General features: G+C 44.4%; 1 protein-coding gene across 1 annotated transcript in view; it reads right to left on the bottom strand.

The window, feature by feature from the left end:
• The window catches only part of KIAA1217 (KIAA1217 ortholog), a 538,230-nt gene that overhangs the window by 442,572 nt on the left and 70,224 nt on the right, over positions 1-25,434 (bottom strand). The window lies entirely within an intron of this gene.

Below are 25,434 nucleotides of genomic sequence, written 5' to 3'. Positions count from 1 at the left end.
ATGACTTACTTAAGCCCCATCGATTTAATTGGGAGTTCTCAGCATTTTTCTTCGATCAGGACCAAGCCATTTCACTGTATTCCCATCAGCGTAAAATGCCAGAACCCTAGCCTGAACAGCTTGTAGAATGCAGTGCTACCTTTTAAAAATAACACTGCCTTGTTGACAAAAATAGGCTCAAATTTTATCAAAATAAGCATTTAATTACTATGTGGCCAGCAAGTGTAATTAAAAGGAAGACACTATTATCAGAAACCTTCCCCAGGTTTCTCTTTATCTGTCTCTATTTGAAGTCCAGAAGAGTTAATCGCCTTGAAGCTTCCTTGTCAACAGACTCTGTTTCATATCAGCGTCAGCCTTACCCACATAATATTAAAGCTATTTTTAAAAAATAAGAGAGGACTCATTTGTTTAATAGCTAGATGCAGAAGTACAAGGCATCTGCATTCAAGTGCTTATGATAATGTCTAAATAGGACAGAATTTTAAAAACTGAATTTATTTTCACTCCATTATTATCCAGCAACATATTTCAGCAGGTGCTTCCACTGACACTGTTTTGTTTGGTAGCACAGCTCCCTACCTTCATTTTGGTGTGTGTATGTCCAAATTGGTTCATTACTTTGAGAGCCGCAACAGTGTTCACAAAAGTAAGCCAACCCATACCGTGCAGTGCTATGTGACCTTGAAAATGACCTCCATTTGAAGGATGCATCCACCCACATCTTCTTTGTCATCCTGCGTACAATTGATCTGGCATGGGTGCCTGCTTTTAACATGCCGGTGCCAGTAACACATTTTCTAAAGCCCTTTCTGGATGTCAGCTAGTCTACTAAGTGGGACAGAATAATAGATTTGGATGGGACCTTAGAGATCATCTAATTGAAACCTCTGCTCCATGCAGGTTCTGCAATGCAGGATGCAGCTGCAGTATCCCTGAGAGATGGCCATCTGGCCCCTCCTTAAATACCTCCAGTAAAGGAGAACCCACCACCTATTCCGCTGCTGAAAAGCTCTCACTGTTAAGAAGTTTCTCCTAATGATTAGCTGAAATCTGCTTCCCTGAAACTTCCAAACATTAGTTCTAATCCTGTCCTCTGGAGCAACAGAGAAGAACTCTCCTCCATCTTCTGTATGATAGCCTTCTGGATATTAGAAAACCACTATCGTGTGTCTCCCCCAAAGCACCACAGAGTCGCAAGGGAACTCACTTCAAAGGAAGGAAATTAGGTCTCCATCTCAACAACTGGATTAGGACAATTTACACAGAACCAGCATTCTCCCTAGAAAGCAAAGACAAATGGAATACCAAATATCACGACAGTTCAATCAGCAATAATGCTACCAGCTAATATCTGGGCAAAAAGCTGCTCAACTCCTGCTTGTTGGAATGGAAGCGCTGGTGAAGATCCACTGGATTTTGCGATCACAGAAATATATTTGTTGTTCAGAATGTGATCTCAGCTCTCTCGAAGCACTGTCAGTGTCTGCAAAAGCACTTGGCTGATTTATATATTTCTTTATCCATCTGGTCACTCTTCCTAAAAGCAAGCTGCACTGATTTGTGCTCTCTCTGCTGCACTCTAGTGAGCAAGCAGAATACTTTTAAAATCATCATCGTCATCATCACAGTGATAAGCTTTTAGGAGGCTTATATATATATATATATTTTTTTTTTAAGCTTTCACTCGAGTCATATGCAATTAAAAAAAACCTTTAAAAGTCCACCATACACCATTAAACAAACAATTATAGTGCCATAACCTTGCTCCTAGATCTATTTGTGAAATCATTAATAAGAAGAATTTGGAATGCTACAATATTTTCTTTAAAAAATGGATTAAAAGGCACAACAATATTAGCAAGAGCACTGAAGCCAGGGGGAAGCAAAGCCCAAGTGCTGACCCCACCTCTCTCTCTGCTTTTGCTGCAGCGTGTGCAGCTGGACTTGCAGCACCGCCCATGAGTTCCACTTTCTACATTTCAGCACATCCAGGCTGAAAAAGGTTGTGGAGTGAATCACACCTCTCCCCATTGTTGGCTTAATATAGATGAGTTTCCCTTCTAATCATTCGCACACCTCATAACTAGTTATGATGTGCATTCCTTTAATATAATGTTTTAAAAGTGTAACCTACTTTTTGCAACTCTGTCTGGTGCACACACGTATTTCTGGCTTTTCAGGCATGGGCCCACTATATACACACATACTCACACTTTCGTGGACTTTGGGCAAGGTTACATAGACAGACAGGGCCCAACACAGGCCTGAGATATTTTGCTTACTGAGGTGAAGGACAAGATGTCCCCACCAACACCAATTCCATGGACAAAAGCCGATCAGACTTGCAGTTGAATCTTCCTTCAACACAGACGATTCGACACCATTCTCCACCACATGTGTGGCGAGCAGGCTGGCTTAGGCAGCAGAGGACAGGCATTATAGCCACCCCTTGCCACTACTCCCAGCACCCAACATCAGCCACCTGATGTGACCACCTCACTCTACCTAATGGTAGGGCCAGCCCTGACAGGCAGAGCTGATCCCAGCTCTGGACAACTAAATGCAGTCAACCACCCTAACAATGGTGAACATCTGTCAGAGAGCTGTCAGCACAGTTTTGAGAGGGGAGCTGTCGAGGGCTCCTTGGAGGTCTCTCTCTGTCTAAACCAGTAGCCAAGTCCAGACACAGACAAAGGAATTCCTTTCAAAGCTTTATTCTTCTTTTACAACTTAACAACTATACCGATTGCAACTAGATCTGAGCAGCACAGTACCTATGCCCTAAGTTGAAACAGTTGGTCCCCGTTTGAAAGGGAATTACTGGCAGACCCCTGAACTTAAGGACTAGGGAGAGTCCCTCCCCTTTTCCCTTGGAGCCTCTGGGCGCAGCCGTTGTTTGCGCGCCAACCTGGCACTTCGCCTCCTTTCTGCGCCCTCCATCTGGCGCCGCTCTCTGCGTCTGCGTCACGCATCCACCAAGTCTGCTATCTGTGCTTGGTCACTTCCTGGACTGCTAACTAAACTAGGAATGCTGGTGGGAGGAATCTCCGTCAGCTGTCGGTCCTGGGAAAGAGGAGTGCACTCCTCTCCCAGGAGCGACTGCTCTTCCTCAGAATCAGAACTAGTCTGGGATTCTATGGGCTCAGTGTCCACCCTGACAGGAGCAAGGAAGGGGTTCACTGGGGGCTGAACCCATCCCATCCCATGCCAGTGTAATGCCAAAGCCTTTCTGCTTTGCTTTCTTCTCATCTCTTAGGCAGTGCTGTTTTTGTCAAATGAGGCAGGGATGGAGAAAAGAGCTGCTACTTCTAGGGAAGACCAAAGTGGCAAGGGCCCCTTTTCTTTCTCAAAAGAAAAAGACATCGTCTGGAGATTCCTAAGGACCACACCCCCTGCAGTCAGTTCCCTTTTATATAAAGATGGTCAGGCAAGTCTATTTCATCCTTCCCCAAGGCTGTGTTAGACTCCAGCCCCCAGAATTCCCAGCCCACACGGTCTTTGGCTATGCTGGATGGGGGTGATGAGGCTGTAGTCCAACACATCTGGAGGGCACCAGTTTAGGGAACACTGGTTTATTTCTAGTCTACATCAGTTTCACATGTCTTCACTTTTAAGGCCATTCTGTCCCATTTCCAGATTAATCTACACTTTTCAAAACCTCAAGAAAATTCGTATTTTACATATGTATTTTTGAACGTATTTTCTCTCAAAATATACGTTTCAAACATACTTTACCTCCAAATATGCATTTTTTAAAATGCATATTTGGATACGTTTCAAGCCAAGAACGTCATCACTATATTCAAAGAAGTGAGAAATCTGATGGGTAGCTGTGCTCTGATCCACACCCTTCATCCAGGAGGCGAGGAACAGGTGGGTTCATATCGGGACTTGCAAAGATCCCATTCCTCCAACACCCCTACTTGTGTAGCATAAAGCCCATCTCCCCCTTTGTGGATATGGCTAGGGTGCAAGCAAAAGCCCGTCCTCTGCACTTGACAGAGGGCTCATCAGTATTCGGGGAGAGGTAAACCCCCCACCCCAAGAATGTCCCCAAAACACATCCCGTTACTTTATCCCATAGAAGTGAATCAGTGCCATTCATTGCTGTGGGAGAGCATTAAGAGCTGTTCTCAGGAACACAGATGGGGTGTTGGCCAAAGCTCACCAACACAGGGCAGCTCAGACTCCTCTGATCAAGATGGGTGGCTGGGCACGTCTCTCTGTGTACGAAGCAAGGAACTGTCAGCTGTCGCCACCAGCAGCAGCCATTCCAGCAGGCTATACTGAGGGAGGTGAGAGTGGGAAACAGGGCTCAAATCCTTTTTTTCTTCTTCTTCCCTCCCCATTACTTTTTCCTTGTATGTCATGTCATTTTAGACCATAAGTCTGACGGCAGGGACTGTCTTATTTTGCTGATTATGTGTAAGGGGCCCTGGAAGCCTTTTTGGCTGACGAGCAGCATAAATATTCTTCAGATAAATAAATCTAAATAAAATAAGCAATTAATTAATTAAACAGAGACAGAGCTGCCCAGTATACTTGACTTCTGCAATATACTTTTTTTTTTCTTCACCTCTACAGTGACAGGCATTTCTCTAGCATGCTCAAATTAAGCATTAAATGACACACCCCAGAGCTGAAGTGTGAGCATGGGGAGGGTCAGCTGCGTCAACAGAGAAGAGTAATTTTAATTTATTTATTTATTATTTAATTTATTAATCGCCCATCGGGATGGTCACCCAGCCACTCTGGGCGATGTACAACATACAATAAAACAATAAAATTCTACAATAAAAACATTTTCTAAAATACCCTAACCCACCCCAAATGCCTGCCTGAATGCACGACGGAAGCTAATGTGAAAGAAACCTCTGTGCATATGAGGGAGACCCCAACCCTAATTGGATGGGGGACATAATGGCAGGGTATCTGCTTTGCATGCAGCAGGTCTGAAGCTGCTCTGTTCTGCTGCTGCTGTGATGAGGATTTTGCATGGTCTAGGTGCTGGTGAGATATGAGTCACAGGGTTCACCTACAGATTGGGTTTTTTCTGCAAGGCTGGGTTTCAGGAATAGGAAAAGAGGCTGGAAGCCAGATAGGCCTCTCTGTATGTTGCTCCAACAAGGATCAGAGCAAGACTGAGACTTAAATAGAAGTGTTGCTCGATTTAGGCTGGTTAGCCCCGCCTCCATACTGTCTGAGGGTTTGTCTCTTAAAGGGGCCTGGAATGTTTTAGCAATCTCAGGCTGCGACATCGTGGGAGTGGCTGTGGCATGCTAATTTCCTCATGGCCTGAGTCCTCATAGAATAGTAGGGTTGGAAGGGGCCTATAAGACCATCGAGTCCAACCCCCTGCTCAAAGCAGGAATCCAAGTCAGAGCATCCCTGATAGATGGCTGTCCAGCCTCATCTTGAAAGCTCCAGTGTGGGAGAGCCCACCACCTCCCTAGGGAATTGGTTCCATTGTCGTATTGCTCTAATAGACAGGAAGTTTCTCCTGATGTTCAGCCGGAATCTGGCTTCCTGTAACTTGAGCCCATGATTCCGTGTCCTGCACTCTGGGATGATCAAGAAGAGATCCTGGCCTTCCCCTCTGTGACAACCTTTCAAGTACTTGAAGAGCGCTATCGTATCTTAAGTCTGAGGATGGTGATGCACAGGGGAGGTGGCCCCTGGGGTCTTTCTGGAGGACTGGGTCCTGGTGATGCCTTTCTGTATCATGTTCAGGGAGAAGATTCTACAGCTGAATCAGTCAGTGTTGACAATACTGGGCTAGATGGACCCATGGTCTGACTCAGTATAAGGCAGCTTCCTATATTCCTATCCCAAAAGTGAAGGAGGGGGCAGGTCCAGCATAAGCAAGGCAATACTTGAGCACTGGCGTCTTGCAGACCTTTGAAGCACAGTGTAAAAATTTTGTTTTCTAAAGCAAAATTAATTTTACCTTACTTGAGAGAAAAAAATTATATTCAGGGCATCTTTTGAAATGCAGTGCCAGTACAGTCAGTGCCAGGGTTGGATTGGATATGAGGAAATTATATTTTCTAATTCTGTGCCTCACCCATAGTTGTCTTAATGTATCTTTGTTGCAAAGATTAAACAGATGGTAAAAGGCAGCTAATGCCTCCCAAAATCCCCATCTGGGTAATATTCTCACCGGCTCATCAGAACCCTTGTTCTGTCTCAGATCTTCCATAACTCATTTCCATCTCCATGCACATCTCCCTAATATAGTTAATAATGCAAAATGCAAACACAACATCAGAGTGGAACATAATCATGACTTTTAACTAAACATAGCATTACAAAAATGATAAGCCAACCTAACAGCAGAGAAGCTCCATTTATTATGTATTCTACTTTCTCCAGATAGATGTTTGCTTTGCAGAGGAAATCAGCTGGTAAGATGTAGCATTGTCACAAGAAGTTAAGGACTACCCCAGTCAAGTGATGAGTAGATTCTGAATAAAACACTGAATGCTACTGGTAAGTAAAATTTTTAGAAGTTGGATCAACATGGACACAACTCTATCACAGTCTCCCTACCACCACAACATAGACTTAGGGCCAGTAGAAAAAGGAACCACACGTGTGGGAAAGCCCCCCCACACACACACACACACACAATTATAATGTTTGATGGCACATAACACCAATTGAGCCATTTTTCCTCCAAGCTTCTGCAAACAGTGGTACAATTAAGTTATTTTAAAACCTGGACGTCGGGGGGAGGGTTAGATGGCCATGTTCATTACTTCATTTGTGACACACACAACTCACACTTCTGTTATCCTCACCCCATACTACCATCCTTTACGACTGCTTCTACATTCAGTGGAGGCTGATGGCTCTGGTGTCAGTGGGATGGTGAATCCACTCCAGGTTTCAGTCAGAACCAGTCAAAACTAAAGGAGTTCTGCTACACACCTCAGGTAGCTCCTTTAGAGTTCTGACTGGTTACGACTGAAACCCAGAGCGGATTCACCACCCCACTGACATCAGAGCCACCAGCCTCCACTGTTTACAGTCCTAATTTGTTAGGATGACAAAACTGTTGGCCAATCCTGATTTTTTTAAAAAATAAAGTACAATAGAAATATTTGGAGCGTGTTCCGCTTTGCATTTTAACCTCACTTAAATCACTGCACCATCATGACTACAGGAATAAAATAGAGTCGGTGTCCGCAGCCCTCACCACCTGCCACTCTTTGGGTGGCCATTTGGGGTGGGTGGACACCAGGGCCCTGGTCTTTGGCCCGCAAGACCCAGCCCTAGGTGGACTACTGACTGCCACCCTTCTCGCCCACAAAAGAACAACCCTGAAGTGCTGTGAAGACTCGAGTATCACCGTATCTTTGCGGCAATCACCAGTTCAGAAATGACTTGTTTTGTGGAGCACTTTCAAGCAGCATCCGCATGGCTATTTGCATCCACTAGCCTTCCCAGGAACCCACCAAAATCATATTGTGTAATGACTTCATGCTACTTTAGGATATGCTGCAGAATAGATGAATCGGCTCCCTGGTATTTAAAGGAAACCACCACCTAATTTTCTCCAACCAGCATTGTGACATTTCAAAAGATGGAGACACTTCTCTGCATTATTAAAGGAAGCTACAACATAATGGGAAATGCACTTAGGATTAATACTTCAAATGTCAGAGCAGATTGCAGACAATATAGCACTTGGTGGCTGTTTCCATCATGCTGTTATAAGATATTATTATTTCTAAACAAACAAGGATGGAATAAATGTTTCCTCACTTCTATGCTGCCAAATCAAAATGTATATTACTACACTGTGGAAGAGACTGTGTATATTACTGTGAAGTGTCATGCAACACTGATCTTTCCCATTCGTTCTCACAGCCACCTTGTGATGTTCATAATCATTACTATAATTTTATAGATGAAGGGCTGGGCACTGAAGAACAAAGACATGCTCAAGGTCACCCAGAATGTTTATGGCCAAATTGCAATGCAATCTGAACCCAAACTCAGGGGTTCCTATATCAATGCTCTTCCCGACTTATCAGGGATGCACTGGCCCTGCTAGAGAAAGGAGCATCCAGCTATTTGGGCCGAACCAATTATAGGGGGGTCATAGCTCAGTGGTGGAGAACGTACTTTGCATGGAGAAAGTCACAGGTTCAAACCCCGGCATCTCCAGGTAGCGCTGGAAAAATTCCTGCCTGAAACCCTGGAGAGCCCCTGCCAATCAGTGTCAAAATTACAGGGCTAGATGGACCAATAGTCTGACTCAGTATAAGGAGCTTCCTATGTTCCTGATTAATGCACTGTCGTGTGTCAGAGCTGCCTATGCAAAGGCCACTAAAACAAGTGTGAATTGAATATTCTTGAAATAAAAGCCATTTCATGTGCCCACCTGAAGCTTACGAAAGTACATACAGTCTGTAAGATCATTCACTAAAGATGAAAGCGTGCATGCTCCTGGCTTGCTTTCACTTCATGGTCAGAGAATACGATGACAACGACAACAACCTGACATGCAGAAGCACAAAGCTTTTCAAGCACAGGAACCATGGTACATGAAAGTAACTTTGACTTTTATGCACACAAGTCCTCAAACGGAATTGCACAATTGTTGCTATTGGGGAAATGAAGATAATAAATATATATATGAAATGATATCTTTAGAAAAAATATTAAACTGGGGTAAGGATGGAGGCAAATGAAACAGATGACAACATCAATTTATGGCCAGCAAATAGAACTAAAGGAGCTACCACCAAAAATACAGAGCTAAGTATAAAATCACTTCAGCTATTGGGCGGTATAGAAATGTAATAAATAAATAAATAAAATCAAGAATGGAAAGTCATGTAACAGCTTAATGAAGATCACTCATGTATAGACTATAGAGAAAGAGCCTGTTACACACAAATAGAATTTAGAAACCTGCTGTTATCTTTCTGCAGGCAGCTTACTCCTAACCAATTTCCTTCTTAATCTGCAGTTAATTAGTCGGCACCATCAAGTTATTAAAAAAACATTTCTCAAAGAAATAATTATTTCATATGCATGACACATCCATTTTTAATACCATGTCTTAAAATATATACTTTAAACAAAATTACAGACAAGTTATGGTATTTATTTACCTTTACGAAATATGAAATTGCATGGTTTTCAGGACATTTTCATTACAGATGAAAAATCTTCAGCTCTAATGACAATATTGCTTAATCTCCATTTGTTTTTGTTCAGGCGGAAAATTGACATTTGAATGGTTTGTTTTTAAAAGGCAATGTACGCTCATTGTTTTAAAAGACGCTCCATCAGTTTTTTAACAAGTATCTGCAGAAATTGTTTGAAAACCTATTCAGTGTGATTTACCTTATGTGTAGGTTAAATATTTGCACCACGATTCCATAGTACAGGCACAAGAGAAGGCCAAGCAATACAACTGCCCAAGCCCAAGTCACCAGTTTGTGAACCCAACGTACAGGGCCAGCCCAAGACATTTTGCTGCCTGAGGCAAGGAACGGAGGCGCCCCCTCCCATTCCATGTACACAAGCCACCTGGATTGGCAGATTAATCTGTTTCAATGCTGGCGATGGGACAGCATCCTCCACTGCACTAGAAGGCAGCAGGCTAACTTCAGGGGGCAGAACAGGCACACCGGTCTGTCCTCCAGCACCTTGCTGCTACCTCCCAGAATCTGCCACCTGAAACAACTGCTTCATTCTGTCTCGCAGTACAGCCAGCCCTGCCACAGTAACTCCCACTGAAAAGTTAAAGAAAGATAATGGGAAATCAACCCTGACTGCTCATTGGAAGGACAGATGCTGAAGCTGAAGCTCAAATATTTTGGCCACCTAATGCGAAGAGAAAACTCCCTGGAAAAGACCCTGTTGCTGGGAAAGATTGAAGGCAAAAGGAGAAGGGGACAGCAGAGGATGAGATGGCTAGATAGCATCACCAATGCAATGAATATGAACTTGAGCACACTCCAGGAGAGAGCGGAGGACAGGAAGCCCTGGCATGCTATGGTCCATGGGGTCACGAAGAGTCGGACACGACTGAACGACTGAACAACAACAACAGTGGGTATTCAGCACTGGAGGAAGAAATGAGGCATCACTTGTGGCTAAAGAGCAGAAACCACATGACTGAATACAACAGCAAAGAAAAGCGTGGTCATTTAAATGACCTATGTAAATAAATTACATACACACTCGCATGCACACACCCCTATCTGTCATGCCAGTAGATCAGGGCATAAAAGACCTGCACATAAAAGAGGCTACCATGTTATTTTTACCCAAACAATAAGGACTTCTGAAAAGTTTCTCAAAGCTAAATACAGAACGAGTTTATATGAGTCTATATGAGTTTGGGGAGACATTTTTCTCCCTCTCTCAAAATACTAGAACCCAGGGTCAACCAATGAAGCTGATTGGTGGGAGATTCAGGACAGATAAAAGGAAGGACTTCTTCACACAGCGCACAGTCAAACTATGGAATTCACTACCACAGGATGTAGTGATGGCCACCAATTTGGGTGGCTTAAAACGGGGTTGGACAAATTCATGAAGGAGAGGGCTATCAATGGCTACTAGTCCTGATGGCTATGTGCTACCTCCAGAACCAGAGGCAGTGATCCTATGTACACCAGTTGCTGGGGAGCATGGGTAGGATGCTGTTGCGCTCATGCCCGGCTTGCGGGTTCCCAGTTGACAGCTGGTTGGCCACTGTGTGAACAGAATGCTGGACTAGATGGACCCTTGGTCTGATCTAGCAGGCCTCTTCTTATGTTCTTATAGCATCATTAAAGCAGATTCCTCACAGAGGAAGAGGGCAAATTCACACATCCCTTGCCATCCGCCCTTTTTCTAACCCTGTGCCTTTTCCACATATACAGTCAGGGCCAGAAATATTGGAACAAGGATAACTGTTTTGGCAGTTGGCCTTTGTACACCACCACATTGAAGATGAAAGGAAACACACCCAGATGGGAGCGAAGTCAGGACTTTCAGCTGTAATTCAAGGGGTTTGACAAAAGTGGGGCACTAACCATTCAGGAAGTACAGCCAGCGGCATACACACACACACACACATATCGTTGGTGGCTCATAAGTAATGGAATGAATGGCTGACAAGCAGCTGCATGGCCAGGTGTGGCCTGTTTCCTGGGTACCCCATGACCAATCAAGCAGATAAAAGGCCTGGAGGTGGTTCTGAGTGTTACATTGGCATTTGGTAGCTGTTCACTGGAACTCCCAGCATGAGGTCCAAAGAGGTGTCCATGCAAGTGAAGGAGGCCATCATTAGGCTGAGGAAACAAAATAAACCCATCAGAGAGATAGCAAAAACAGTGGGAGTGGCCAACACAACAGTTTGGAACATCCTGAGAAAGAAGGAATTAACTGGGAAGCTCAGCAACAGCAAAAGGCCTGGAAGACCACGGAAGACAGCTAAAGTGGATGACCGCAGAATTCTGCTCATGGTGAAGAGGAACTCTTTCACAACATCTAGCCAGGTCAAGAACGCTCTTGAGGAGGTAGGCATGTCATTGTCGACATCTACAGTCAAGAGACGGCTTTATGAATGTAAATACAGAGGCTTCACAACAAGGTGCAAACCACTGGTAATGCTCAAGAACAGACAGGCCAGATTAGCCTTTGCCAGAAAACACCTAAAAGAGCCTGCCCAGTTCTGGAATAAGATTCTCTGGACTGATGAAACCAAGATTAACTTGTACCAGAATGATGGGAAGAGAAAAGTATGGAGAAGGACAGGAACAGCTCATGGTCCAAAGCATACCACATCATCTGTCAAACATGGTGGAGGCAGTGTTATGGCATGGGCACGTATGGCCGCCAATGGAACTGGGTCACTGGTGTTTATTGATGACCTGACTGCTGATCAAAGCAGCAGGATGAATTCCGAAGCGTACAGGGCTATATTTTCTGCTCACATTCAGCCGAATGCTGCCAAACTGATAGGATGCCGCTTCACATTGCAGATGGATAATGACCCAAAACATACAGCAAAAGCTACCCAAGAGTTTCTCCAGGCAAAGAAGTGGGATGTTCTTCAATGGCCAAGTCAGTCACCTGACAACCCAATAGAGCATGCTTTTCACTTACTGAAGACAAGACTGAAGGCAGAAAGAACCCACAAACAAGCAACAGCTGAAGGCAGCTGCAGTAAAGGCCTGGCAAAGCATCTTGAGGGAGGAAGCTCAGCATTTGGTCATGTCCATGGGTTCCAGACTTCAGGCAGTCATTGACTGCAAAGGATTTTCATCCAGGTATTAAAGGCGATCCTTAAGTTTGAAATGATGTTGGTTTGTTCCATTACTTATGAGCCACCAATGATGGCGGGGGGGGTATGCCACTGGCTGTCCTTCCTGAATGGTTAGTGCCCCACTTTTGTCAAACCCCTTGAATTACAGCTGAAAGTCCTGACTTTGTTCCCATCTAGGTGTGTTTCCTTTCAACTTCAATATGGTGGTATACAGAGGCCAACTGCCAAAACAGTTATCCTTGTTCCAATATTTCTGGCCCTGACTGTACCTTGGTGAAAAGGCAGAATATCACAGGCTGTCATGAACTCTCTCACCTCTATGCAAGAGTGAGGGATTGACAAATAGGTTGGCAGGTCAGCAGTCACAGGTTCATGTTTTGTAAGTTTAGAATACAAAACTGCCACGGGAGGAAGATTCCGCATAGTAGTATATCTCTTAAATCAACTGCTATTTTTTCACACGTTGATGGATTACAGCAAGCTCTAAATTAAACTCAACATCAGAATTCATTACAGTTTACATTATCTGTGTAGTACCATAAGCTTTTGCAACAAAAGCTGTCTTACTTTATTTTTGTGAAATTAGATTAATTTGAATAATTTCACTCAGTTGAATTTTAAGCAGTATAAACAAAAAAATCTTATTAAGAATATTCTTGTATAAAGAAAAGTTAAACTTTAGACAGACATTGTTAATACCTCACCTACTTTACACAGTGTAAGATGATGACTCACAGGCCAAAGGAATTCACCTCATAAAACACACACACACACACACACACACAGTGCCCACTACCATCCCCCCCCCCCGATCACTAGAAAGGTGTTAGGACTCCCTGCACCCTCTGGGACAGAATTCCTCAATCAGGTGCCCTCCAGTTTTGGACTACAAGTCCCAGAATTCCTCACCATTAGCCATGCTGGCTGGGGCTGATGGGAGTTGAAGTCCAAAATATCTGGAGCACACCAGATTGGAGAAGGCTGCTTCTGAGCCTTAGAAGAAAAGGGGGTGAGACATGGCAAGGTCTCACACTCACCTTCTCCCATCATCCCCATGAAAGTTGGGTGCAGCCTCTCTGTTCTCTTGACCTTCACTTCCTCTCAAGCCATGGTAGAAAAACGGGCATAAAAGGATGGAGCAAAAGTGGCCAGTGAGAACAGAGTGGTTTAGGGAAGGGGTTACAGCTCAATGGCAGAGTATGTGCTTCACATGGAAAATGCTCCAGTTCAACCCTCAGCATCTCCAGTTAAAAGAATGAAGTGACAGGTGATGGGACAGACTTGTTCCCAAGATCCTGAACAGCCACTGCAGACTGGAATAGACAATGCTGGGTTAGATGGCTTGACCTAGATGGCTTCTTCTGTTCCTCTGGTCCCTCCATTCTACAATTAAGGGTGCAATCCTATGCATGTTTAGACAGAAAAAGTCCTACAACTCCCAGCATGCCCCAGCCAGCATGCACGCAGCCCTTGGAAGCTTAGGGCTGCAACTATGCACATTTCCTTAGGAGCAACTTCCACTGAAATCAGTAGGGCTCACACAGGAAAGGGCTATAAATCTACAATGTATGTCAGGTTTAAAAGGGGCACAGTAGCATATTCCCAGCTCTCACTGCCTGAATTTATTATCTTGAGAATGGAGTATATATTCAAATGCAGGAAGTAATTTCCTTTGAACCAATACCTTAATTTAGTTAATGCACTCAAAATGTATTAGCATGTTTTGCACTCTGCCCAGTACTAATAATCCAATAGCTTCTGCTTATAAAATACATTCCTAACTTCCCCTATAAAATGATATACACTACAGGTCTTCTGTTGTCATAGGTAATTCATTCCATATGTTAACCACAGTACAAAAATATTTTCCCCCCAAAGTAATCACATCCTGCTTTGCTTCTTTAACGTTATTATGCATTTGTGGTGGTGATTTTTTTTTTAACCGAAAGTCATCACCTCCACATTTTATTTACCTCTGCATTTCGTCCAGAACATTTCCACAAGACATGTAAGCATAAAGCTCTTTGTGATATACAAAAGTGAAATCCAGGAAATTTTTCTCAGTGCTTCAACAGATACACAGCAAACTGTATGGCTTCACAAGCTATACTTCTAAATAGTGTGTAATATGGGCCATTTTAAATATATATAAATACACACACACATACACACACACACGGATTGGCTCAGTTGCATTACAAAAGCCATGTACCCTTTGTAATTGTGCAGTAAAATTGCTTAGAATTAAGAAATAATAGCCACAAGAGTCTGTGGTTTACTTTATAGCAGTCCAATGGCAGAGAAACCAGAATAAAATATAAATGTTGCTTTTCTTCTGCTTTCCCAAATGTTCCATTATTAACATGCGTCGCAGGCATTCATGGTTTAAGCAACTCTGGAAAGTTTTCCTCCCACCTAAAATGTATCTGCCTGGTTAAACTGCTTAAAAATGGCTTAGCAATAATTATCGTAGACAAGATTTCAAGAGTGGGCAGCAGTGAAGAGAAAACTGTGCTGGCCATTTTGTTGCTTTGTTACAGGCTTGTCAATAGCCACCCACCTCGTCTACACACACAGCACAATGGGACTATACCACTTCAGACTGAGGATCCCCAATGCTTCTCCATATGAGCATCTCGCTACAAGATGAAAATGAATGCATCAGGGAGAAAGGTTTCGGCACAGCCCTTTCCTTTCTATGCTAGTTTTCTCATCACAAGGAGTTCTGTTACAAAGGGCAGTGTTAAAAAATGCAGTTACCTACTACCTGTATTCCGAAGTAGTACCATCCCATGGGAAATTACTATTGCCTCATTTCCATCCAATTCCACTACATGTGTAATTGCGACCTCACCATCCTTGCCCTGAAGAGGTAGGGAAGCTTTAGAAAAGCTCGTCCTTATATATCAAGGCTACAAATGGCTAACGTTCCCCTCTGCTTCCCTGAGCAGTAGTAGTTTCAGAGGTGGCACAGTCAGGTTTGGCCTCCTTCAGGTGAGAACACACTGGAGATGCGCTCCAGTGTGCTCTTGTTTTAATGAGATGTATTTTATTTTGGTGCTTGGTGAGATTTGTTTTACATATTAAGAACATCCATATGCCAGCTTTCCAAAAAGTCCAAAACAGCTAACAAGGAAAAAAAGAAATATAGAGAGATTTTTAAAAATACAATCAAGTTGCAATGAAACACTTAACCATCATTACTTAAAATTTATTTATTTATTTATTTATTTATTTATTTATTTATTAAATTTATTGATCACCCATCTGGCTGGTCACCCAGCCACTCAGGGCAATGTACAACATATAATAAAACAGTTTAAAACAATAAAATTCTACAATAAAAACATTTTCTAAAATACCCTAACCCACCCCAAATGCCTGCCTGAACAACCACGTTTTTAATGCACAGCGGAAGCTCATTAAAGAGGGGGCATGATAGAGTTCCTTAGGGAGGGAGTTCCACAGAGTGGGGGCCACCACAGAAAAGGCCCTCCCTCTCGTCCCCACCAATCTAGCTGTCCTGGCTTATGGGACAGAGAGAAGGCCATCCGAGGCTGATCTTGTTAAGCGGCCTGTCTGGTGTTGCTGGAGGCGCTCCTTAAGATAGGCTGGGCCAGAACCATATAGGGTTTTAAAGGTCAAAACCAACACCTTGAATTTGGCCCGGAAAACAACTGGTAACCAGTGCAACTCCTTCAGCACTGGAGTGATGTGATCTCGCCGGCGGCTGCCTTTAATCAGGCGAGCCGCCGCGTTCTGTACCAGCTGCAGCTTCCGAACCGTCTTCAAGGGTAACCCCACGTAGAGCGCATTACAGTAGTCTAAACGAGAGGAGACCAGGGCATGTACTACCGATGGGAGCAGATGGTCGGGAAGGAAGGGGCGCAGCCGCCGTATCAGATGGAGTTGGTACAGTCCTGTCCGGCTCACAGCTGACACCTGAGCCTCCATGGACAGCTGGGAGTCTAAAATGGCCCCCAGGCTGCGGACCTGGTCTTTCAAGGGTAGCCGTACCCCATTCAACACCAGGTCACCATCCCCCAGCCTCCTCTTGTCTCCCACCAAAAGTACCTCGGTCTTGTTCAGCTTCAGCTTATTCCTCCCCATCCAAAGATTCTTCTTTCTTAAAAGAAGAAAGGGGGATACCTCGGGGATTTTACTGCCATTGTTTTGGTTTTATCTTTCTGGGTTTTCCTGCTTTGTTCCTTAGGAACATAGGACGCTGCCTTATACCGAGTCAGACCCTTGGTCCACCTAGCCCAGTAATGCTGACACTGACTGGCAGCGGCTCTCCAGGGTTTCAGGTGGGAGTTCTTCATGCTGTACCTGGAGATGCTGGGTCTCGAACCTGGGACCTTCTGCATGCCACCCCTGATGTAAATAGATAGTTTTGCTGGGAGCGCATGGTGCCTACCATGTGAAGCTTGAGTATAACAGTCTTATGTATTAGTGCTGTCAAATTCCCAGTACTGGGAATTTTATGCCACTCTGTGTAGGCTTCTAAATATCATGGAATATGACTTTAAGCAACAAAGCATGCACGCATACAAAGAAAAGGCAGAGATGCATTGTTGCGGTGCACAATACACATGTATCACAACCACGTACCACTGTGCAGTTCAAATCTTTCTTTTAAAAAACCCTACCTGAGCCTGTCAGAATTTATAATACTGGCCTAGATGCATAAGCAGCTCGATGTATTATGTCACTTTCCTATATAAGGGGATCCTGATTAGGGAGGGCCCTTAACTCAGGGGTAGAGCACCTGCTTTGCATGCAGAAGTCCCAGATTCAGTCCCCAGCATCTCCAGGTAGGGCTAGGAAGGAATCCTGCCTGAAACCCTGGAGAGCCACTGCCAGCCAATGTCAACATTACTGGGCTAGATGGACCAACGGTCTGACTCAGTGTAAGGCAGCTTCCTATATTCCTAAGAAACAAAGAGAGAAAACCAAGTCAGATAAAAACAAAAGAACGGTAGAAAACAACCCATCAACCAATGTTTGTTAAAATCACTATCAGCCATAGTAAGGATGTCCGTCATTTGGAACTCCATCTCACTTTTGGCTCGACCGAGTTCCGCGGGATGCCCAGCATGGCTTGCATTTGCAGGCCAAGCGGTTGCTTTCCCCCCCAAACTCCATTGAGCCAGCCGTAATTTGCACAAACAGAGATTTGTGGCTGTAATTTGTGCAAATCTGAGTAATTTGCACAAAGTTCTACTGCATTTTGCACATATTATCCAAATTTGCGCAAACTGTGGTTGTGATTTGCGCAAATTTAAAAATGTAGAAACTGCAAACTTGCCCAACTAGCTTCAAAGTGAGTCAGGCTCCATGGGATAAAAACAGACCAAAGTGCAGGGGGCCAAATCAATGGAAGCTTATCAAGCTCCACCCCCCAACAGATTTCTCTGACAACTCTAAACCAAAGTCCTTCCGAAAAAGTACAAGTATACAAGCAGAGCATAAGCAAAGGCAAGCAGCAGACATTCCTAAAAGGCAGCAGATCCATTACTCAACAGCAGATCCCCAGTGATAGAGAGGTCCTGCATCCTCAAAATGCTTCACCATCTGCCAACTCACAGCTCCCTCTGCACCCATTACTTCCAAAATGTTTTTCACACGCAGTGTAGCTGGGTGGGGAAAGTTGATGTCACCTTCTCCAGGCTCCAGCTTTGCCCTTCAAAAACACTGGAGTGACCTCCAGCTATCAAGAGACCATCTTCTAACAACTAGTTCTGATGGAGAACTAATGAGGATTCTGGAATTTTTCTCTTGGCCAACATGATTACCTTTGCTTTGGGTGCAATTTGGAGAATACCGAACTAGCCATTCGACAGACTAGCAGAAGATGTTATGCTATCTGACGCTGGGAATTTATTCTCCAAGGGTTCACCTCCTCCAGCTACTAGGTAAAGTTATCCAATTTGGCTTCTATTTACTTTTTCCCCTCACTCATCATCTAAAATAATCTCCAGTTTTGTTAATGTAAAAACGGTCTGATTTCTCCCGACTTCTGTTTTCCACATACCAAGGAATCTGAGTGTTTTGTTGAAGGATGGAGACATTTCTGAGTAACAACTAGATTTGATGTTTTCAAATACGTTGTTCTTGTTGTTTATTCGGTCAGTCGCTTCCGACTCTTCCTGACTTCATGGACCAGCCCACACCAGAGCTTCCTGTCGGCCGTCGCCACCCCCAGCTCCCACAAGGTCGAGTCCGTCACCACCAGAATATCATCCATCCACCTTGACCTTGGTTGGCCCCTCTTCCTTTTGCCTTCCACTTTCCCTAGCATTTTCAAATATGAGGAATCAATATTTGTTTCGTTTCTTCATTCCAGCGCAGTGCCACTGCCAGCGCCAGACCACGGGACACAAGTCCAGGATCCAGAAGGCCCCCAAACAACCCCCTGAAACCCCTCTCCTTCTATCCCGGCCTAGCCCCAATACTAGCAACATGAAGCGCTCAGCAGCCAGCCGGGTGAGGCTGAAGGCCCCATGGTTTGCCATTTTAAAAGTAAAGGGCTGTTTTTTTAACTTACGTATTGAACAGCAGCGATCTGAACCAGCCAGATGCTGCCTGTGGGGGACACACCAATGCAGTCACAGGAGCAATGTAAAGGTTGCCCCTTCACCGCTCCCACGCCCTCACTGGCCATGGCACCCCAAAGGCAGCATCTGACTAGTTCAGATCGCTGCTACTCAGAACATACATAGGGGGAAACAAACCCTTTACTTTTCAAATGGTGCACCAGGCTAAGAGGAAAAGGGGGAAGAGGAGGAGCTGCAGATGTAAAAAAAAGAGAGGGAGGGAGGGAGGGAGGGAGGAGGACTGGGTGGCAGCAGCAGAGGCAGGGGGCTGACAATAGTGTGGGGGCTGGCAGGCAGTGAAGGTGGCAGCAGTGGGGTGGCTGGGAAAGCAACTAGCCCAGGGACCCTTCAAAGTTACCTGCACCCACATTCCAGCAGACACTGGGGCAGTCCCAGGTTCAACCTGAAACCATCACATCAGCCTAATTTAAGTGTTTGCAACTTCTTCTCAAATTTCATCTTAAGACACTGACCATGCAGCCTTCATGACTTCAAAATCAAGTCAGCCATTTATTCTGTTCCCACCCCTCAAACACCTGCTTTTTATAACATCTTGCCTGATGAAGAGATCTGGAGATCTCAAAAGCTTGCAAGTTGCGGGGGGTGACCTTTTGGTTGGCCTAATAAAGGTATTGCCCTAATGTGGATATTTTTCTTATTGTGAACACAGCTGCCTTTGCCTTTTCTTATGGAGAACCATTCACCAACCTTTCTGGACTATTTAACAGCACTGCCTTAAAAAAAGAAAAAAGATGATTAGCCAGCAGCCATAACACCATGTGAGGAAGGCCAAGCCGTAAAAGTGCATGTTGCCTTATAACTTGTATGGGCGTCTTTACAAGGCTGCTTTATTATTATGAAAAATGTGGACTGAGCTATTTGCTGCAGCCAAGGAACGTCCTAACTTGAACAAACTACACTTTGAGCATCTTTTCTTTGTAAACCGAGGGTGAGGTGGGGAAAGATGAAAGCAAGAGGCAATAGTGAATCCAAACGTGTGACGTAAGCCCTGACTCAGTAAGCGCTGACCTAGTAAGCGCTGGCACAGTGCCAGCTCCAGGTTTCTGAGGGCCCCTCCTTCATTAGAGATGTCGCGGGAGTCCGAGAGGCCTGTGGAGTCTGGTGGACTCTCCCCACTCAGCCTCCCTGGCTCCGGTCCACGGGCCGTCCCACCGACCCACCCCAGTTTGGCTCCCTGGACAAGTTGCCGGGCAGTCTGCAGGCGCCCAGCAAGTGGCCACCCGACCCCTCAGTGAGCTGCAATCAGCGAGCTGTAAGATTACATTCACTCCTGCGGGCGCCCAGCTTTACGGCCGCCATTTGCGTAAAAGGCCTTCTACGTAAAATGACAAGTTGCCATTTTTACACAAAATGGCAGCTTGCTCAGGGGTTGGGTGGCTGCGTGCACCTCGCCACTCACTGGGCACCCGCGGACCACCCAGCAGCTCATTCAGGGAGCCGAACAGGGGTGGGTAAGTGGCACCGGTCCAGTGAGTGATGTGTGGGGCAGGCACAGGGTGATTCGTCAGTCCCTTTCTTCAGTAAGTCTGCCTTCTCACCGCCATTGTCACTAGCTGCTATTGCTCCTCCTCCTCTTTCTCGTCACTGCTGCCACGTGTTTGCTTGACAGGCAAAGAGCCAGGGAGCAAGCAGGCCGTGGCATCTCCTGCTCCTCCTTCTCACTGTCATTGTCTGGGCCAGAGCAAGAGCAAGAGCGAGGTGAACAAGCAGGCTGCAATGGTGAAGAGGAGGAATAAGTCTGGGGCTCTTGTCAGTGGGCCCCTGCTAGGGTGTGGGCCCTTGGCAGGTACTCAACCATGCCTACCCTTGATGCCAGTACTGGCCACCTATATACCTATTCTAAATATGGCCTACTAAGGAGCAAGTACTACTAATTTCAGAAATGATTTACTTCGATTTCGGATTACAGCCTTATGCATGAAATCCCAAATGGGTAAGTAACACGTTTGCTATCAGCTGCAGCAGGTTAAAAAGACATTTAATCAAGCTTTATCAAAGAGCAACAGACTTGAAGAAGTAAAAAAAAAAAAACATTGCTAGAATTGGACTTGTTTTTAGTATGCTTTGCCAAGATTTCTGTTTGAGGCAAATTAAAGTGGACTCTTATGATGAGCCCAAATTTGGTCAATATATACAAATACAACTGTCTCACAATTTTCACTTGTATACATATTCTTAGAGAAAATTCACAGGAAACATGGAAGTATTTTGCTACTTATTTCAGAATTGTGAAAAAGATGTCAGAAGCTGAAATCATGCTAGCTATAAAAAATAGTTGTGAACTACTTGTTTTGCAATTTAATTATTATTATTTTTAAATATTCTCTTACCCAGAAACTTTGTCCCCCAGTAAATTAATACTTCCTCTTATTTAAAAAAAAAACCTACTTTGAAATACTCCTAATGATATGGTTTCCTTAATATTCTCCCACATGGCCTGTTAAAAATAATTCCCAATGGTTAATCTACAGGTTAAATTCCTTTAATCTCATTATGATTCCTGAGGCTGTTCTTCAAGACAGTGGCTTGTTATGACTCCTTTAGAAGGAATTCACCAAATAATTTATTTTTTTATGCTCAGGCCCACTTCTCACACATTACCAAATTCTACAATTGGAGCTTTGTTCAATCCTGTTGGTGGTACCATACATTCACTATCACATCCAGCAGGACTTGTGAATTGTTCAACTCTTGTAAGTGTCTTGTTATCCTCCATCTGACACAAAGTGGCCATCTTGGAGCTGGGAGACAGGTTCGATACAGATTTATGCCAGATCAACTGTGCTGATGAAAGTGGACTTTCCTGCCCCCTCCTTCCCATGGCAGCTCCTCCAGCCTCCTGTAAATACTACACAGAGGGTCAGGAGACCCTGCTGAATGGGGTAAACTGTGAGGGGTCCCCAAAAAGGTGGAGTCGAACCCTTCCACTTGTGAACGTTTTCTTCCTTTTACAGAAGGCAGATCCTGGATTCAATCCAGGAGCAGGAGCTGTCCCTCACATCATTGGCCCAAGGGAAGGGGCCAACAGCCTAGTCCTGTGCATGTTCCACCCAAGTTAAACACCATCAAGTCAATGGGACTGACTCACAGGAAGCATGCAGAGGATTGTAGCCTGAGGCCACAATAATAAGCCCTGCTGAACATGGTGTAGCCAAAATAGGATTGGGTTGAACTGGCAGCTGCCAGGGCCAGGTGTCCACAGAGTTTGGCTTGGCTACTAAGGCCAAAATCTGCAGATTGCTGGGCTCACACATTACGTTAGCGCATGGGCAAGGGCTGTGTGCCCACTCTGCCATGAGAAGAAGTGCTATGAAGTGATGAGTGCTGTTGCACTCATGTCCTGCTTGTGGGTTTCCCATGGGCAGCTGGTTGGCCACTGTATAAACAGAATGCTGGACTAGATGGACCCTTGGTCTGATCCAGCAGGGCCCTTCCTATGTTCTTAAGAGAGCTGCCTCAGTCAGTGACATGGGTCACATGATCACTTCAGCCCACTGTGGCTTATTAGCCATGGTGGGTTGTAGCACCCACAGTCACCATAGTGCCAATCCAATCCCCTGCTGCTGCAGCTTCTCATGTTGTCTGAACCCAGTGAGGGTGGCTTGTTGGGGTGGTTAAAAACCACCCCATAACCCTACAACAGGCCATGGGTTGTGGGTAGTTTGTTAACCACCCCAAAAAGCCACCCTCACCAGGTTCTGATGACATGAGAAGCTGTGCCTGGCCAGGTAATTATGCAAATCAGCTGGCATGCAAACAGCACATGCAGGGTGATTAACAAGCCATCATGCGAACCGGCCCAGTGTATGAACCAGGGAAGACTCTCCAGTCCACAAGTTAGAATATAGTAACAAAGAACACCAGAAACATTCAAGGAAACTTTTCACAAAATAGGCATGATTTCACATGGGAGTTACAAGCACAAGTCATGACATTTTGTCCCAATTAAAATAATCTCTCATTACCATCTGACCTCATCTAGCTTTAATACAAGTGATGGATACAAGCAACTCTGCTCATCTGTCCACTTTTAGAAGCCTGGCAGTACAGAGTTTGATGTTCTTTGATAAAAGGCCAAGTTAATTTCCAAACATAGGAGAGAAAATTAGTTTCCTGCATGTAGCATTTGAGAAATACAAGGCAGGCGTTCAATACACAGAAACCTCTAAGGATGAAATCTTTTTCCAGGCTGACCAGAGGCTTGATTGCCTACCCAATCTGCACTATATAAGAACTACATGAATGGGCAGGAAGGTCAGATGGGCCCACTCAAGTCATCTTGTTTAATCTCCTATATAACCCAAGTTCAGGAAACTCATGTAGAATTACAAAATAGTTGCCAAAATGGGTATTGGAACGAGGAAAAGAAAAACCAAAAGCCTTACAAATGGCATTCCATTCCAAGACAGCAAGACTGCAATTCCGCACACAGTTGGATTGCTTAAACCTTATGATTTCAAGGGGGCCTTGATAGCATTCTGTGCACCAGACTGCAGCCCCACAAGCAGTGGTATGCTATAGATTCTCTGCTTATGGACCAATTTGCATTAGTAGTTGAATTGTTAATTTATGTAGGGTTTTTTGGTTGTTGGTTTTTGTGTGATATTGCTTAAGAGGAAAAAGCACTTTGCAGAATGCCAAACTTATTAAACTTTGGGTGATTCCTTAATCATCATCAAACCCTGTGGCACCTTGAAGACTAACACATTTATTGTGGCATAAGGTTTCATGGGCTGGAGCCCAGAAAACACACACACACACGAAAGTCTTAGGCCAGCTTTGCTAAGGCTGCCATCTTGGGCAACAGATGCCATTAAAGGCTTGCTCTTAATCACTTATTTAAGGTGTAATGCTATGCATGTGTAGACAGAAAAAAGTCTTACAACTCCCAGCATTCCCCAGCAACCCGTGCTGGCTGGGGAATGCTGAGAGTTGTAGGACTTTTTTCTGTCTACACATGCATAGGATTGCATCTTCAACCATTCTTCTTTAAACCACCAGGGGGGCATCATTTGGATATTGGGTCAGTATAACCCAAGATGCAAGTATAACACTTGGAAAAACATGAGCAAAATACAGATAGGGGGGGGGGGACACACTATGAAGATAAGAATGAGAGAATTACAGTAGTCAAGCTGGAAAAGAACAAGAGACTGAGGCTGCAACCCTATACTCATTTACCTGGGAATAAGACCCATTGAACCCAATGGAGCTTACTTCACAGTAAACATGTATAGGATTGCACTGTAAACCCAGTATCTGTGCATTATCTTTGCATTACAAGAATGCAATGGGGACATGCACAGGATGAAGACTGGGAAAGAAAGGGATCATACTGGCAAGCGTTCCATGTCTGTGACATTTATGTCTGCACAGTGGGGGAAAGCGGGGGGAGAAAACCTTCAGTATAAATGTGAATATAAACACACCCCAGACTGGCCTTGCAGGATAAGGGATAGAAAATGAAGGATTTCAGCAATATGTAAAAGAATAGTTGTAATGCATATAGCTTGGCAGATAAGAAATAATAGTTCCTGGTATAAATTTTAAACTTGGAAATGCCCCATTCCTCTCCACAATATATGTGTTACAAGTATAGAAGGGCCTTTGCCAAGCAGCTTGTTTTATTTCAACAAAACAGTGTTATTGTAGCCAATCTAGAAATCCATTTGCATCTGCATTTCTCCTGCAGAGAAAGTAGAGAAGTGGCAGAATAGATATTGCACCAATCACATACAGGGCCTTAAGCTATTGCTAGAAACCAAATCACTAGGTATGAACCAAGCTGTTCACAGCAGAACAGAATATACATTCAAAAATGTATCCTCTGTGTGCAGTAAATCATGCCCATCCATCATGACCTCTAAACAATTCGATGTGCAAAGTCAAAGTTATTCTGAAAGTAATCCAATCCGAACAAGCCTGTAAGCTTGTTGAGGTGCTGAACGCTTCCTCTGTTTAAAAACTGATTTACCTAGCAAAGCAGTGGTGGGCAGAAAGTAGATCTCCAGATATTTTGTACTTCAGTTCCCAGCATTCCTGACCGTGGCCATACTGGCAATGGGGCTTCTGGGAGCTGAAGTCCCAGACATCTGGAGATCTGCCCACCCCTCTAGTAAAGCAGCCTTCCCCAAGCTGGTGGCCTCCAGATGTGTTGTGGAGTTGCAGTCCAACACATCTGGAGGGCCAGGTTGGGGACGGCTGTAGTAAAGTAATAGACTATTGAACTGTAGTTGGTGCTCCTGTTCAGACTGAGTAGCTTCTGAGCAAAAAGAAAAACAAAACTGGAACAAATGCGATAGTGATGAAACCTTTGGCTTCTTATAGCCATCACCGGGACCAACTACTATGGGCACCATAGAACTCTCCACAGTGGATACCATGCTTTCAAAGCTACCCATCCTTGACAACTGGCAAAATACTTTTTCAGCACACAGAGCTAAGAACCTCTGATGTTTTTCAGTATTGCACTGGGATTGCTCTTTTTATTTATGCTTTATGGAAAACTGATTTGTCTTCATCTGTTAAACACTGTAG

Source organism: Heloderma suspectum, chromosome 5 (genome assembly GCF_057233095.1).
Source record: "Heloderma suspectum isolate Gila_16-S chromosome 5, 16-S_ref, whole genome shotgun sequence".
NCBI lineage: Eukaryota > Metazoa > Chordata > Lepidosauria > Squamata > Helodermatidae > Heloderma > Heloderma suspectum.
The sequence above is the reverse complement of the archived record's forward strand: the minus strand, read 5'-3'. Positions and strand labels throughout refer to the sequence as shown.